This window comes from Lactuca sativa, chromosome 8, assembly GCF_002870075.4.
Source record: "Lactuca sativa cultivar Salinas chromosome 8, Lsat_Salinas_v11, whole genome shotgun sequence".
NCBI classification, from domain to species: domain Eukaryota; kingdom Viridiplantae; phylum Streptophyta; class Magnoliopsida; order Asterales; family Asteraceae; genus Lactuca; species Lactuca sativa.
In genome coordinates, this window is record NC_056630.2 from 276,658,736 (window position 1) to 276,676,563 (window position 17,828).

At 38.7% G+C, this 17,828-nt stretch overlaps 1 non-coding gene across 1 annotated transcript; it reads right to left on the reverse strand.

Moving 5' to 3' along the window:
- Positions 1-5,598: 5,598 nt before the first annotated feature.
- LOC111902126 (small nucleolar RNA R71) lies at positions 5,599-5,705 on the reverse strand. The gene has a single exon (XR_002853682.1). It is a non-coding gene; the product is annotated as a small nucleolar RNA R71 (small nucleolar RNA).
- Positions 5,706-17,828: the final 12,123 nt, after the last annotated feature.

Below are 17,828 nucleotides of genomic sequence, written 5' to 3' on the forward strand. Positions count from 1 at the left end.
CAAGACCCTGAAAAGGTTCAGATATGAGCTTTGGAGCTCTGGGGATTAAGGGTTAAGAGCTTAATCCACTAAGATATGAGATCTAGATTCCACGATGTGGTGGTTGGTGTCACCACGACTATTTTGTCATGAAGCTGCCACATCATGGCCTATGGATGGCCACGACGTGGAGGTCGGATGAGGTTGAATTTGACAATTGAATTTGACCGTTCACTTTCGAGCAAGTTGGCTTTTGGTCAACTTGAGGGTTTTAGGGTGAGGATTGACAAAGTACCTCTATTTGATCTTAGGTGTTTCATAGCGCCATCCATCACTGTCTAAGAGTTGTTATGTTTGTCTGCTCTTTGCGAGGTAAGTATTCTCAGTATATTATCTATATGTGCATCCTAAACTAGCTGAGTCTCATTTGTTGTTTAATGTTATATGTTGTTGAGTTGTTGATAACTCTAGGACTGCTGATAGTCCACAGGGTTGTTGATAACCCATAGGGCTGCTGATAGGCCTTAGGGTTGCTGATAGTCCTTAGGGTTGCTGATAGTCCATAGGGTTGCTAATAACCCATAATTGTTTATTTATGTTGTGATGTACATGATATTTTAGCAAACTCACTAAGCTTCGCGCTTATAGTTGTCGATTAAATGTGTTTCAGGTACTTAAGATGATCGGGGAATGCGGAGGCTTGACTGTACACACTCATCGACAACTTGTTGTGATTCCGCATTATGATGATACTTTGATTTTAGGGTGACTATATTTGATACTTATGATTTTCTTGACTTGGGTTTTTATGAAAATGACGTTTTACCTAAATTAAAAATGAAAATTTTGGTTGTGAAAATGGGACGTTACAAGTTGGTATCAAAGCCTTGGTGTGAGGGATTTGGATGAACACATGTGTCATTCCAGACTCAAACTAAGGATCTGAGAGTTTTTACAAGACTTTTTTTAAAAACGATTAATTATTAAACAATGAAAGAGAATATGAGATGTATACATTCACCCCGAGCTCGAGGAAATTGATCTCCCAAAATATGCATACTTATTATATATGTTGTTATTTGAACTAGTATAGATGTGTGTTGGTTGATAGGCTAAGGATCAGTCACATGATTTTGTGATGCCTTGTAACCTAGGTGATTGCAAGTGTTTCCTTACTGGGAGTTGAAATTGAAATCATTAATTGTTATGTGTATACTATATAGTTGTACATAACTAGGATTTTACAGCCCTAGAGTGTCTGGTTTAACCTTACTTCCTATTCCTTGTTCAGTTGTGGACTTGGGGTGCAATAATTTATTTGACATCTATTGGATCATGGATTATGTATGATTGGTATACACAAAGCAATTGGCAATATTAGTGGAGACTTTTAGCGGTGTGGGAACGTGGTCTGGGAGAAACCTAAGATGAGTACCTAGGATTTTAGATGTGGCTCTTCGGAGCATGTAAGTGTGTGTGTGTGTGTGTATGTTGGTACACCTATTGTGATGTAGCTTAGTGACTTAAAACCTTGGGAGAAATTTTGAGTCGACCACAGATATGTATGGAAGGTAGTATGTGATGGGTTTTAGGTAAAACAAATAAACTAGAAAACAATTCCTAAGTTCACATGCAACCTACTTTGGATCTATGTTTTAACTATTGAACATATAACTTTCAATTGCAAACAAGAACCCTAGAGGAGAGAGGCTAATTTCGAAATTAACAAACTAGGGTTTAAGAGTTACATACCTTTCAATTGTTATAGCAAACAATTGATAATCCTCTTGATCTTGATCTTGATTTTCTTGGAAGCTTAGCACCACAAATGTAATGCCTCTAATGGAATCACACCCAAGAACTAGCAAGAAGGAAACTAGAAGGAGAGAGAGAGAGAGAGAGAGAGAGAGAGAGAGAGAGAGAGTAGGGTATATAATTTCAGCCCTAGGGTTTCTTTAAAGGAGTGGCCAATTTTGGGAGTTAGGACGCTCCTTATATAGTTGAGGGATTTAGGGTTTAGGGAAAAACCCTAATGCTCCTTGCTTAGGGCCTAAGCAAACCCAAGGCCTTATCCAAGCCCCCTTGGACGAAATCCTTAGGGTTTACCCTATAGATTTAGTCCACCTCCTTCCAAGGACATTCTGGAGCCTTCCACTCAACTATCTGATAATTGCAAACTAGTCCCTGCACTTTATAATTAATACTTTTAACCCCAAAATTAATTCTGATTAATTTCTGGCTAACTATTAATTAAACATAATGATTTCTAATTAATATATTAATCTTTTAACAAATTAATAAATCATTTATATTAATTTATTAATCTTATAAATTAATATCTCTCCTTTCATAATTTCCTTGTCCAGTTGCTAGGTTTGAGGGCAACCCAAAAGGAATGTACTGCTATCAATTCAAGTACATACCAATTATAGTTATGGCTTAGACACCTAATCCAACTGTCTCCCACTTGGATAAGTCTGTAACTATAATTGCTAGTATGACTTCTAAATTTGACCGGCAAATTGTAACTTCCAAAAGCTGTTGCCGAACTCTGACCCAGTCAGTTACGTGTCCTAAGATAAGTGATCATATGACCCTTCGTTCTACTAGATATCCCTAGACATAAGACATGGAATACAATCAATCTCTTTGTCCAAAATCTACGTTTCCCGATTTTCTGATTTGTGATGATATAGGACTTCTAATCGAACACATCATTTTAGTCATGGCTGGTCCCAGCACATAAATCAACACCAAAATCATCGAGGGTCCCACAGATATCACTTTTCCCGTTAGGGAAAAAGGAACGAATAGAAATTGACTCATATGCTTGTATCTTTTACTCATCAAACCATACATGACAATACGTTTTATAAACCAAGCTACTGATGCGTTTTCGTATCACCAATGTATAGCCGACTTGCAAATTACAACTCATATATCTTTGTTTTAAGATCATAGATATTACCGACTCAACATTACTCATGATGAATTCCATGAAGTAATAGTCTGAGCGTGGGTTTATCTAATACTCAAATCTCACTCTCTGAGTACTCATGAACATTGCAGCAATTCTATTGCTATCCTTAGACAATCTGCAATCCAATTCATCATAGTCTTAATTCACTACTTACTTCCAAAAGTACGAGCGACTGTGGAGTTTGAACAATCATATTATTCGGGAAGTAAAACATGAAAAATATGAAACACAATAATAATCGAATCCAATATGGCCCCAAACTTTTGAGTATAAATAAAAACTCCTTTTATTTAGTCACCATATTAATTACACATTATTCATTGTATAATGTTTCGAGTAATCAACCTATCACTTGAATTATAACAACAATTGTCCCATGCTCCAAGCAAGCATGATATTTCCATATTTATACTTATTTTTAGGCAATATTTAAGTACATTTTTATTAATAAATTGATAATATGTTTAGAATAATGATACTTATGACTTTAAATTGTTATTTTCAGTCAATATAAAGGATTTTCGAAGAGAGGGACCAAAAGTGCCAAAATGTGGAACATGGGAGGCTTGAAAGACAAGAAAATAATAAATTCACGATAAACACTCAATTCACGACGTGGCGATGAAGCCCACGACGTGGCACGGGTGTTCCAGAAGATAGACATCGCGACGCGGAGGATTTCCTTGAAGGATACGGATTGCTTGAAGCCCATGACGTGGCGCATCTGGCCACGACGTGGCGCGGGTTTTTGAGGATTATATAAGTCCTCCTGATTATTACGAAAATGAGAAGCTTTTGGCAGAAGGAAAGAGTTCTAGGAGTCGATTCAGAGCGAAAGAAGGGTTCTGGAAGAAGGTTTTCAACACCAAAAAGAATAGAGGTTTATATTTTAGTTAAATAAGAACATGTCTTTCATTATTTTTAGTCGTGTTGGTTTAGTTGCTATGATGAGCAGTTGAATCTAGCTACTCTTGTTTAGCTAGATGAAGCTTTAAACTTATGAATAGTTATATGTTTATGGATTAAGTTTAGTTGGTAAAAATTGCTTGTGTTTGATTTGTATAACCTAGCATGCTTTTATTTGTTTGTCTAATTGCTTGACTGCACGTTCTATGTAGCTTAGTGACCATTAAATTGCATGAACCTGTTTACCTAATGATTTAGTGAACATTGAATTGTTAGAGCTAGGATTGACCAATCTTAGTTAGTAATTAGAATAAATAAAGCTTAGCTGTGTTAGAGAACGTGTATTGTGATCATAATTGTGTTTATACAACAAATCTTACATAGCATATTTACATTCATAATTAGTTATGTGTTTAAATATGTGTGAACATACATGGTTTGACATGAATTAGTTAATTATTGGTAAGTTAGAACTAAATTACTAATACAACTAAAAAACCAACTTAATAATCCGTAATCATTAGCTAGCCATAAGGGAGAAGTGGATTCAAACTAAACAAGAGTGTGTTTTTATTTATTGAATTTGATTTAATTTCATCTGATCTTGTAAAACCAAATAAAACCCCTTTTAAACTTGTTAATAAATTAGGTTAATTTAATAGTAAGTAAATTAATTAGTAACACCGTTCCCTGTGATCGACACCCGACTTACCCAAGCTATACTGTAATCTGACTAGGTACACTGCCTATAAGTGCATAGTTTGTTAAGTTTGTTAGGTTATAAATATTAAAATTAGTGGGTACTTTTGTGCACATCAAGTTTTTGGCGTCGTTGCCGGGGAACGACTTAGTTTTTAGCTTATTTATTTGCACAAAATTGATTGATCCTTTTTGTGGAATAAAAATCACAAAAGTTAATTTTTTCTGCAAAATAAAAAATTTTCTGTCAGACACAGAGTCCACGACGTGGCGTAATACCTACCACGACATGAACAGATAGAAAACTCAATTTTTACTTTGTAGTTAGTTTTTCTTATTTTAGTTCAGTTTTACGTTTTTAGTTTAGCAAGTTGCAGGAGTTCATGACCAGAAGCTCAAACACACACTTGGTGCCACCACTTGAAGACCCCGAGTCTGCACTTCACAAGAAAAAGACGCCCTTGCAAGAATTGAAGTCAGCTTTTTCTAGGATGTCGGGAAAAAAGACAGGAGAGTCAAGTTCATCAGCAAAGCACAAGAGCAATCCTGAGCATTTGGACCATACACCCATCCAAACCGAGTCTGAAAGCGATACCGCGCCAGAATTTGAAGAACACACGAGCGAACCCGAGAACGAGCCAAGGAACGAGATGGCAGCGATTGAAGAAATGTCCATGGGAGCTTACAAGAAGTGGATCCGAGAAGATGTGGGTCCCGGTTTAGTCCAACCCGCAATACCTGCCACTGCCACATTCGAGCTGAAGGGACACATATTGACCGCACTGAAGGACATCCCATTTTTCGGGAAAGATCATGTGGATGCTTTTAAGCATCTAGATGAAGTCAACGACATTGCGGACTACTTCAATGTCCCAAATGTCAAAAGAAACACAGTCTTGCTTAGGATGCTTCCCATCACTTTCAAAGGAGCTGCTAAGGAGTGGTTGAAAGCACTTCCACCGGGTACAATCACTACTTGGGTTCAAATGCGTGAGCAATTCCTGGACCAGTTTTGCCCGCCATCCAAGATAGCGAAACTCAAAAAGGCGATAGCCAACTTTGAGCAACAGCCGGGGGAGTCAATATACGAAGCATGGGAGCGGTACAAGGGCTTGCTCAGAAATTGACCTCAACATGACCTAAATGTGTAGCAAGAGATGTCAATCTTATATGATGGGGTCAATGTGTGACAACCCAAATTGTTACGCTACATTTCCCCGTTACCGTTAACGGAATATTCCAGTTTATAAAAGTTTCGTTAGTTAGAGGTCGTCAATTTAATAAACATTCCATTTGTTTACATTTATTTATGTCGTTAAGTCGTGATAAAAGAAAATAAAAACTCGTATTACACAGTTCCATTTAGTTGGAAAAGTTAGTTTTTATTATTACGACCACTAAATCGGGTGCGACCAAAAGCCCCGTATAACGACAGTATTGGGTAGAATTTCACGGAGCTCCAACTCCCACCCATATATAAAGGGGAGTAAACTCCATTTGGAGCTTTTTACCCTTTCTCTCTCTATACTCTCTCTCTAGACTCGTTTTCGAACCGAATCCGCAACCAAACGCTTCCAAATCGTAAGTCCACTTACCCTAGCTTGTTTTAAACATTATGATTCATGTTTATAGTTTAAAAATCGGACTTGGAAGCTGTTGAAAAGTAGTTTACGGCCTAAGCTCCTCCTTAGGCCGTAAACCCCTAAATAAAGTCCAAAATGACCCCCAAAAGTCCCTAAAGGCTTGGAAATAAATTAAGGGATTTGCCTAGGAGTGTTTAAACATTAAATCACTTGATTATAGGGGGGTAAAAGAGAGTTTACGGCCCTGGCATATGCCAAGGCCGTAAACACCTCTTAAACATGTCAAAAAGCCCCAAAAACACTCCCAAACCACCCTAGGGCTTCATACATAAATTAGGGGCTTATCATTTCGGGTTTAAACCATTTAAACACATAAAAATGGAGGGAAAAAAGGAGTTTACGGCCCAGGCATGTACCAGGGCCGTAAACACCCCTAAACATGCCCAAATGATAGTTGTAATTCCCCCAAATGGCCTCACACTTCATTATAAATTACTAGCAAGGTATTAAGGGCTTGAAACTTCACAAAAGTCAAGGAATGAGAGTTTACGGCCGTAAACTCCCTTAGGAGTTGTCCCTGGGCCGTAAACTCCATTAAAATGCCCTGAAAGACCTTAAACTCACTCATGCCTTTTGGATTTGGACTTAGAAAAATTCCACTAACAAGATAGAGCCTTAAAACACACTAGAACCCTTCACCATGAGTTTACGGCCGTAAACTCATGGTGAATAGTCCCTGGGCCGTAAACAACATATTACGGGTTTACTCTCAGAGAGTAAACTCCTTTCCTAAGCCATACGCACCTTTAGACGCTACCCGGGACACCCAAACACTTAACCAAAGTGTTTTCCGCTCCTTTGAGCGCGTATACTTGTTTAATTAGTATTAAATATAATAATTGTATGTGAACATATGTTATCATATGTTAAATAGGTCATTGAGTGTGTTCGAGTCTTTACGTGACACCGAACGCCCAAACGGCACCCTCGTCGGACCTACTTGCACCAGGTGAGTTCATACCCCTGAATGAACCTTTTAAATGTTTTTACATCTTTTATAGGGGGGAATACAAGTTAAACATGCCATTTATCATATCAATCACATGTGATTGATAACCCGCATGCACAAGATTTTACCACTATACACTGTTTTACCGAGTAGGACACTATAATGGGTTTCAATTGCTTCAAAACTCTTACTTATACTGTTTTCCCTAAATTCATTCTAAACTGGTTTATGAAAGATTTTCAAAGGTTTTCAAACATATTTTACAAAAGAATACAAACTGTGATTTTCTCCGAATATAAAGGTTTTTCATCAAAGTTTCCCTTTCACGACGTATACTTTTACTTATTAGATACTGCTGCTTCGCTTATACTTGTTTTATACTCCTACTTAGTAACGCTTTCACTTATACCTGTAGTCTCTTATACCTGATAGACGCTCTTACTTCACTTATTGTCGTCTCTACTTCGTGATACGCTTATACTTGTTCGACACTCCTACTTCACTTGTGATCGCTCCTACTTCACTTGTTAGATTCTCCTACTTCACAAGAATCACTTCTACTTGATACACACTCAGTCGTAGTTAGATGTATGTATGTGATTATATAGGTACATATAAGTAATGATTGAAAGACTTAGGAAGGCTCTTCCGCCCTATTTCCTTTTCTTTGTTGAGATGTGGTCTGGTGGGATCGGATGGCCGTTCGAAGGTCGTTTGATTCATTAGTTATATATTATGTATATGAGTATGGACATATAGGAATTCTCTAGTCAGTTCCGTTAAGAGACTCTACCTCTAGTCTACACTTACATTGGAAACCCACTATTGGGAAGTCTCTACCTCTAGTTCAACACTTACACACTACCCACTATTTGGAAGTCTCTACCCACTATTTGGGATGCATCTTCAGGACACAGCCTTCTCCGTCGTCTAGTTGGTAACCAGAATCTCCTGTAGGGAGAGCAGACATTGTGTGTATAGATCTATACGGGATTGACAACCCCGCACCCAGACTGCTAGCTACAGTCCCGGCCTACCAAGCCAACAGGTGACAAATGTCATATTTAGACGCTTGTAGGGCGTCTGGTACTCTAGTCGGTATGGTTACGAGTATCCCGGGTTACCTTATAATTCATTGGCTTTAAGGTAACGGTATTTCACCGGCAATTTACACTGTATGCTGGTAATTCATTTTCAGAGTCACACTGTTTTGACCTTACAAGACGTATCTTTCATTTGATACTGTCCGGGGTCTGTTTTCTCTGTTTTGACCTTACAAGACGTATCTTTCATCTGATACTGTCTGGGGTCTGTCTTTCACTGTTTTAGACCTTACCAGCTGTACCTTTCATTTGATACCTTCTGGGGGTCTGAGTCTCCATTTGATAGACTGAACCAGGCGTGTCGTTGGTTCGATACTCTCCTGGAGTCTATGATTCCTTGCCTTAGTCAGCAGTCCTCACTGCTGAGGCATATGTTATTCCCTAATGTCGTTTGCTTTCCTCAATAATCAAATTCAGTATTTTGATAATGATAGCAATTTAGGGAAAATGACTTCTTACCACATAACACTGACCAGTCTTGGTAGAAGGCTGCTTTATTAAAGAAAATATAGGATTTTCTGGAAAGAACTCTAATACACAGTAAACACTTAAACTACTACTTTATAAAGTTATTTGGATAAATGTCATTAAATACTTATGAACTCACCAGCATTTGTAAAAATGCTGATACTCGCTTTTCAAATAACTTGTATTCTCAGGTTAGCATTAGACAGGTACACCCCCGGAGCTGTTGATGAAGATGGCTTAGTACCTTGCTGTACTTACTTATATTTACTTGTATTCATTGATGTATTGTAATGTAACCATGTAAAACTATTACTATTAATGCAATGTTTTGTTGTACTTTGATCACTATAATGCATGTGTTGTGATACTTGACATGACGTCATCCACCCCAGAACGTTTCCGCCGTTCCGATTTTGGGGTGTGACACAATGTGATGACAAGACAACTCCTTGATTCTCAAGGACCGTTAACAAAGAAAAATCCAAGGGAGGTCAAGGAACTAATTGAAGAATTCGCGAAACACTCTCGTGAATACCACAACCCAAGGCAAGATGGAATCAAAGGCAGTGGAGGGGCCCAAACTAAAGAAATTGCAGCTGTCATGGCCATGTTGAATAACGTGGATCGTAGGATAACACAAATGGACCAGTCGATACATGCCATAAGAGTAGGGTGCGAGAGATGCAGTGGTCCACACTTGACCAAGGACTGCAATGTAGATGAGTTTGGGAACAGAAAAGCTCAAGTGTGCTACTCTAGTGGGGATAAGTTTGATGAGGAATGGAGGAAACCTAAGAAAGAGTGGCTGCCATATGAAGAGTATAAGAAGCAAAAAGAAGAAAAATATAGGCAGACAGGTCAAGGCCTTTATCAAAAGGAGCAGCCACCGGCCGAGAAGAAACCCGACCTAGAGACCATTTTGATGAAGTTTATGGAGGCTTCGGAAAAGAGACACGATGCCACTGATTCCGCCATTTTGGAACAACAAACTTTGATAAAGAACCAGCAAGCCTCCATCCATAACCTTGAAGTACAGTTTGGTCAACTAGCCACTCTAGTTCATGAAAAATTGTCCCCGAAGAATCCCGAAGTAAAGCCCCAATCTTACGTAAGGGCCATCGATACTGAAAAAGATGCAATATCTGAGTTCCTGGAGGCATTGGAAGAAGAACCACAGCAGCCCAAGAAATCAAGGATCGAAAGTGGAAAAATTGTTGAACCAGGCTCGCCACGACGTGGCACTCCTCTAGCCATGACGTGGCGCATGTCTGATCAAAACCCCTTTGAGACCGTTCCAGCTTATCAGCCACCTTTGCCATTTCCCACCCGAGCTGCACTTAGTCTACTGGAGAAGGAGTATTTAGAGTATGTAAAGCATGTGAAGGGAATCCCAGTTAATACCCCCTTTGTCGAATCCGTATCCAAAGCTCCCGAGAACCAGAAATTACTGCAAGACTTAATACACACTCAAAGGCAATTAAAGAAGCAGTCTACAGTGATTCTAAGTGAACAAACTTCAAAAGCTGTGTTGGGAGAAACACCAGAAAAGATGGGGGTCCTGGACGCCTCACTCTTCCATGTGAGTTTGGGAATAAAATGAAGGTTAATGCTTTAGCCGATTCTGGGGCTAGCATTAATCTGATGCCTTTTTCATTTTATCAAAAATTGGAGATTCAGAAGATGAAGGCTACAAAAATGAAGATTCACATGGCGAATCTGTAACAACCCAAAGTTTTCCATCGCCGAAAAACCCATTCTACCCGTATAACTCGCCGTATATCGAAACGTTCCGGTGTCGTTTTTGGGTTTAGTTAATTAAATTTATATGTTTATTATGATCTAATGAGTGTTCAAACCATTTAGAAACTCATGAATTTAGCCCAAAAATATTTATTTCATAATTTTTAGAAACGTCCCCGCCGGGTGACGGAAACTTAATCGGGTACGACCTAAAGCCTCGTTTAAGGCCGGTATCGAGTAGAATTCCACCGTGTCCAAGTTTTGGGAACTATATAAATGTGTTTAAACATTCATTTGAAGCTTTTTCTTCCTCTCTCTACTCTCTCTCTAACCTCTCTCCTAAATCCAAGTTTAAGGGTCAAAATCATCAATTTTAGGCTCCAAATCTTTGAGGTACCTTCCCTAACTTGATATGTAACCTCCCTAGCCTTCAAATTTGAGTTCAAAAGATGGAATAGGACAACATTCATGAGTTTACGGCCCTGGAATAGTCTTAGACCGTAAACTCATAAGAAATGGGTTTTTAGAGCACAAAAATCCTTCCAAAACACAAATGGACCTTTGATATGGCTAGAAGGCTTTATGGAATGGACTTAGAATGCCTTAAACTATAATTTGGGGACTTGAATAGGAGTTTACGGCCAAGGATAATGTTTAGGCCGTAAACTCATAATAAGTGGATTTTTAAGCCATAAAACCCTTCCTAAACACAATTGGACTTTAGATATGGCTATATGACTTCATGGAATAGACTTAGAACATTTAAAACATGGATTTTGATGGATTTGAAGGATTTTACGGCCAAGGCACAATCTTGGTCCGTAAACTCATATTTATGGGGTTTTTGTGACCTTAAACCCTTCCAAATCACTTATAAGGCTTAGATATGAATTTTAGGAATATGGTTTTAGCATTTGGACACCTTAAACATAATTTTTGAAGGATTTATGTGATTTTACAGCCAAGGCTTATGCTTGGGCCGTAAACTCCTTGAAACATAGTGTAAATTCATTTTAAGGTGTTAGAAAGCCACTTTAACACCCCTAAAGCCTTAGAATAATTTCTAGAAGTGCATACAAACAAGTTTTTGGCTTTAAAACACATGGAATCACTCTATAAGAGAGTTTACGACCATGAGGGGGGTCTCATAGGCCGTAAACTCCAAAAACTCCTCAAATGTCTCATAAAATCTCATGTAAGGCATTGAAATAATTTTAGCAATCACATGTGATTTGTTTGGAAACCAAAAACACAATTTTTCTTGGGTATTTAGGAGTTTACGGCCAGGAGCCTATGCTAGGCCGTAAACTCCCTTAAATGGGTCTATTTGATGTTTAAAAATCATTCCAAGTCCTTAAACCAAATTCTAAAATTATTCCCTTAGTGTTTGAAGCCATTTTCTGCCATAACTCACCCCACCATGAGTTTACGGCCGTAAACTCATGGGGAGAGGGTCATTATGGCCGTAAACTCCCTAAGGAGTATTCCTTTGAAGTCCCAATTCAATATCCTAACTATATGTGTCCCTAAATGTCACCCGGGTCCCTCCAAACACTTGTATCGGGGTGTTTTCGCGACTAGAAGCAATTGTCCCTATCAAATAATCAAACTAAGTCCTAATTAGATACAAATGTGTATCTTTACATTATACTTAGGAACCTCGTGTGTTCGCAAGCCCCGGACCAACACTTAGCATCCAAATCGTCACGTTTCTCGTCCGGTGAGTTCATACCCCTACGCCTTTTTCCGTGATTTTCAATGTTTTCAGGGGGGGAATACAAGCAAACTATAACTGTTTTCGAATTATAACATTGACGTGTTTCAAATAATATCTGGCAAACTTATAAACTCTTTTACTCCTTATGTATTATGCTGAGCATAAGGAATGATTTATCAATTACAACTAAATGGATTTTAGTTAAGAAAATAACCAAACTAATCAAATTATTATGGGAATAATTTGGGGTTCGATATTTCTCTTTATATCATGTACTGATATCTGTATAAAGTTATTAGATAAACTATGTCTGATTCAGTTTATCTTCGTATCATTTGAATGTATTGCCAGATAGTTTATTGTATGTATCTATTTTCACTGTATCATGTTTCATAATCTTTGTATGTTTGATATCGTATGAGAACCCTCTGAATAATTTAGTACTAGTTTGTGAGATAGTCACTACCCTTTATGGATGATCAGTAAATCCTCTCCGGAAGTGTAACCAGAGTCTCCTGGAGGGAGAGCGAGGAATTTGTGAATAGATCTATTCGGGACTGACAATCCCACACCTTAACTGCTAGCTACACTTAGGCGGGCACGCCTGGGGTGACAAATTTTGTATATCGTCCGACGTCTGACTAACGTCCAGGAGGTCTCGTTGTCGTATCAGCATGGTTACCCGACTCACAATACGTATTAATATGAACTTATTCACAGCTGGGATTTTGTTTAGAATCTATATCTTGTTCGGGATGATAATCCCATGGTCTTTTATCTATATCTCGTTCGGGATGGTAATCCCATGGTTTTAAATCTATATCTTGTACGGGATGGTAATCCCATGGTTTTGAATCTATATCTTGTACGGGATGGTAATCCCATGATTTTATCTAACTATCTTATATCAAATTCGGGATAGTGATCCCATGGTTTTATCAAACAATCTTATATCTGATTCGGGATAGTAGTCCCATGGTTTTCAATCTATATTTCCTAGTATATCAAACTATCTTGTAACTAGTTCGGGATGTTAGTCACAAGGTTTTCAAAATTCTTTGTATCTACAGTTCGTGTATATTCTAGTATTCTCGTCTAATTCGGGGTAGTAATCCTATGATTTTCAATATATAGTTTTGTGTATTAAACTATACTCTGTGTTATTCAATCAATCTTGCATTTAGGAAAATATGGGATTTTCCTGGGGCTAACTTATAACGCGTAACTGAACGGTAATGAAAGATAACGAAACTATTTAACATAAGAAAATATGGGATATTCTTGGATAACAAACTTTTTCGGAAAAACTAAAGGAAACCGATACATTTTCATAAAACAAAACCGCTTATGAACTCACCAGCTTTATGCTGATTTTCAAACTGCTTGTATTCTCAGGTCCAAGTTAGACAGGTACCCGACGATATCTTTTGGTGAAGACGGAGTGCTCAGAAGACTCGTCTCGTTTAGTTCATATGATATATGTATAACTTTTGTACAATTTACTTTTGAACCAAATGTAAACTTTCATATATATATGTAATGTAATGGTTGTTTACTGGGATTACTATGTACATTGGATTTGATACTCAACGTGGAGCCAACCCCGGAAACGTTTCCGCCTTTGGTTTTCGGGGTGTGACAAAATCGTTCGGTGACACAACCCCGTGGCATCGTGGAGGATATTTTGGTGAAAATTGGAAAATTTGTTTTTCCAATAGACTTTGTAGTCTTAGACATGAAAGAAGATCCGGATATTCCAATAATCCTTGGTCGGCCATTGCTTAACACAGCTGGAGCCCTTGTTGATATCCGCGAGTCTAAGCTCACTTTGAGGGTTGGAGATGAACAAGAAGTCTTTGGGATAAAAGATGACTTTCAAGAAGATAAAGAAGAGGTGTTCACAATTAATGAAGAGAATGAACTAGAAGAACTGGAAAAGCTTATGGAAGAAGAGATAAAGGCAATTCATCAAGTCAAAAGGACAAAACCGAGGGCATCTGTTCCGTATTTGATTGAAGTCATAGCTTACAAGAGTCCGCCTTCTTGGGTGAGTGAAGAGGATGAGGAAATGACAAGTGATGAAGAGGAGGTCACTTCAAGAGTAACAAGGCCGATGGTGAAAGAGGAGGAAAATGCTATGGAGTGCAAGGAACAAACGAAGGGCACAAAACGCAAGCTTGAAGAAGATGGAAAAGCTAAAAAGGAGAATTCAAAGAAGGCATATAAAAGACGATTTCAAGCTTACAAGCGGCGGTTCAAGGAACAAAAGATCCTGGTGGTAGACTCTTCCGAAGATTCAACGTAGAAGGCATGGAGTCTAGCTCAAGACTCCAAGAAAAAGAAGCGCTTCTCAGGAGGCAACCCGAGCTTGGTTTGCATTTCCTTTTCTTTTTAATTTTTTTTAGCTTTTAATTAGGAAAGACATCAATTCATCATCTAAAAACTGATAATTGGTAAAGAATTAGCTGTGGGGAACTTTAAATAATGAATGAAATGCAAAGTAATTAGTTAATATGTTAGACTTTATTAAAATTTTGCATTTGGCAGTTTCCAAGACGTGGGCATAGCCAGCCACGTCGTGGGTCGAAATGGAAACACGGGACCAGAGAACATATTTAAGGTCCACGATGTGGGCATAGCTAACCACGCCGTGGCCTTTAAAAATCAGGGGGGACCATTTCCTTAAAACCCTTTGACCATAAGCCCCAATCATACTTAGAAGCTGCTGCATGAACGGGAACAGCATAACTCCACATCCAATTTCTTAATCTACTTCCAATTTCCTTACAAGATCTTGCCAATTAATCTAATTGGTATGTGTTTTACTTATTATTTTGTAGTTAGTTCTTTCAATTTCAAGTTTTCATGGTTAGGGTTTGTATGATTCACGAAATTGGTTGAATCTAGTGGTTGATTTTAGGTTGAATATCCCTTAAATGTCCATAGGAACAAACCCCAAGCATTAATTTAGTAGAAACGGCATGCACATAGACCGATCTAGAAACTGTGACCGATCGCGGCCCACGACGTGGCGTAGCCTGGCCACGTCGTGACTTCTGTGAAACATGTTTAAATTGTTTTAATATGTTGCTTGTTTGCTGCTTTGGTTTGCTTTTGTATACAGAAATGGGACCACGACGAGATGTTCCACAGGAGGAAAACCCGATAGATGTAGCAAGCATACATCCCTTATACCAGTTTCCTCAAAACATTCCCCGACCGTTGTTAACTACTTACGAGAATCAGCTTGGATGGTTGTACAATAGGGAGTTTGCAATAGCCCCAATTATCGATTGGGGATGGCTTGATGGAGTGGGAATGGTTGCAGAGTTGACACGCTATTGGTCGAAAACATATGAAGGGGACCAATTTTCGTTCACTTGTCACGGGTGGAGGAATTTGTTTGCCATCCAAGAACCCGTATACCGGGAATTATCGGTAGAGTTTCTCTCTACCGTATGCTTCGAGGAACACACCCTTGATTTCACCTACAACCGGGCGCTTGTGTTTCGTTTGGGTGGTGTATACCGAGAGTGTAGTCTTCGGGAATTTTCTTGGCGTATGGGGCTCTATACAGAAGTGGAGACGCAATCTCTGTTTTTCATTCCGTTCTTGCTTGGCTGCATACGGGATTTTAATCCCGATGTTTTGGATGTTCGGTTCTGGAGGAGCATTTCTAGCCATGAGTACAACACTCGTGACTCGAGTGAGTCACAAATTCGGAATCCGGTTTTCCGATTTTTACACCGCCTTATCACTTTTTCAATAAATCACAAGCATCATGGTGATAAGGTCCCCATTCAGAATCTGTTTTATTTATGGACTCTTATTACCCCGGGAGTTTGTTGTGATTTACCTTATATGTTGGCGAGATTCATGGGGAAGAAAGCGACCAATTCTAGTCCCGGGAGCCCGATTACAAGGGGGCATTTGGTTACTCGCCTGGCTAGGTCATATCATATTTTGACCCATGACTTTGTGAGGAATCTTACTCGATTCCCGGACACAGACTTGACCATTCAAGTCTTGGGTGTTATGCGAGCGGTGGTGAATATCGGGGGTCGTTTTGTTATACCGCCGATAGATGACGAGCAAGAGGAGGCGTAGCCAGGACAGCAACCACTAGCCAGACCGCAGCGTCGGAATGTGCGGGCTAGAGGTGAAGTCGAGAGAGAGCGTGGTGCTTCACAGAATGTGTAGGGAGTGCCTCCCGACCCTTTTCAGAGTCGGGTGGGAACGTATTTGGATAATCTACGGGGCATGCCATTTACCATACCCAGCTTACTGAGGGTATTTATTCGCATCTGGGTGTGACCCGACGACCCTCTATGCCGCCTCAGTATCCTTATTTTCCGACGTGGGAGGAGCTATGGTGTCTGCAGAATCACGGGGCAGGGCCAAGTGGAGCACAAGATCAAGATGATGATTGATTTTATTTCTTTTCATTTTATTTTATTTTTTTTAGTTTGTTTTTATGTTTGAATTTGGTGTGTAATGTAAACCATTCTTAAACTATGATGTTACTTTTTTTTCTTTCTTTTGGGTTGTTCCATTTTTCAGATTAGCATTGGAATTCTAAGGAGCATAAAAGGTTAACTTTCGAGTCGTGTTTGTCTATTCAAGGAAGCTTAGAGTCGTGAGTTGGAACCCACAATTCAAGATAAGTGTGGGGTATATTAGGAGAGAGGTTACAGTTGGGAACTATATTTGCATAGAAGCGTCTGAAACCAGTTAGCCATTGGTCAAAGTTGCTAGAGTAAATAAAACAAATAAGCCATTTTCTGTTGATGCCCAGTTTCCACGACGTGGAATCCTTACGCCACGTCGTGGTGTTGCAGTTTGAAGAAATTCAGCATTTTGGTGTTCGCGCTTTCATCCCATATCACGACGTGTTCCAGATTATCATTGCCCACATTTTTTTTCTTACAAATACCCACTTTGAAGAGTTGAAGTTTCGAGTCATGTTCGTGGTTTATTTACATATTCAACCAATTCTACAACAAGTTTCTATTTTTGGAAGTCCAAATGCACGTTTTCCACACTTTTGGAGATGCTCACGCCACTATCCCAGGGGAGTCTGTTCCTTTTTCTCCCTTTTCTTTAATTTTGATTTATTTTTATGAATACAATGAGGGCGTTGTATGAAATAAGTGTGGGTAGGGGTAGAAAAAGTAAAAATTTGCTAGATAATCATAGAATTTGATAGTAAAAAATTGAAAATTTTGAATTTTTAATAATTAAATCTAGTAATAATAATTTGAGCTATAATTGCTAGTATTATGTGGAATGATTCGATGAAAGTTCAAATATTTAGTTGAGCCAATATACGTTATAGTGCATTTGTGGCCTCCCTTATTTTAGTGAAATCATGGAACAAAAACACAACCCCGCTTGGTTTGAGGGATGCAATATGTTTAGCAGCCTAAACCTGAAATGTATCCAGGAAAATTATTACCATTAACCAATAAAGGTTGAGGTTGAGCACCTCTGCTTAAGCATGTAGGTTTTGAGTGAAAAAAAAAAGTGAGGTACATGTATAAAAAAAAAGAGAAGAAAAGATAGAATTACGAGAAAAGTGTGAAGAATTTTGGAGCAAATAAAGTGAAGATCGAAAGATCCAAATTCCAAGAAATTCAAAAGTTGA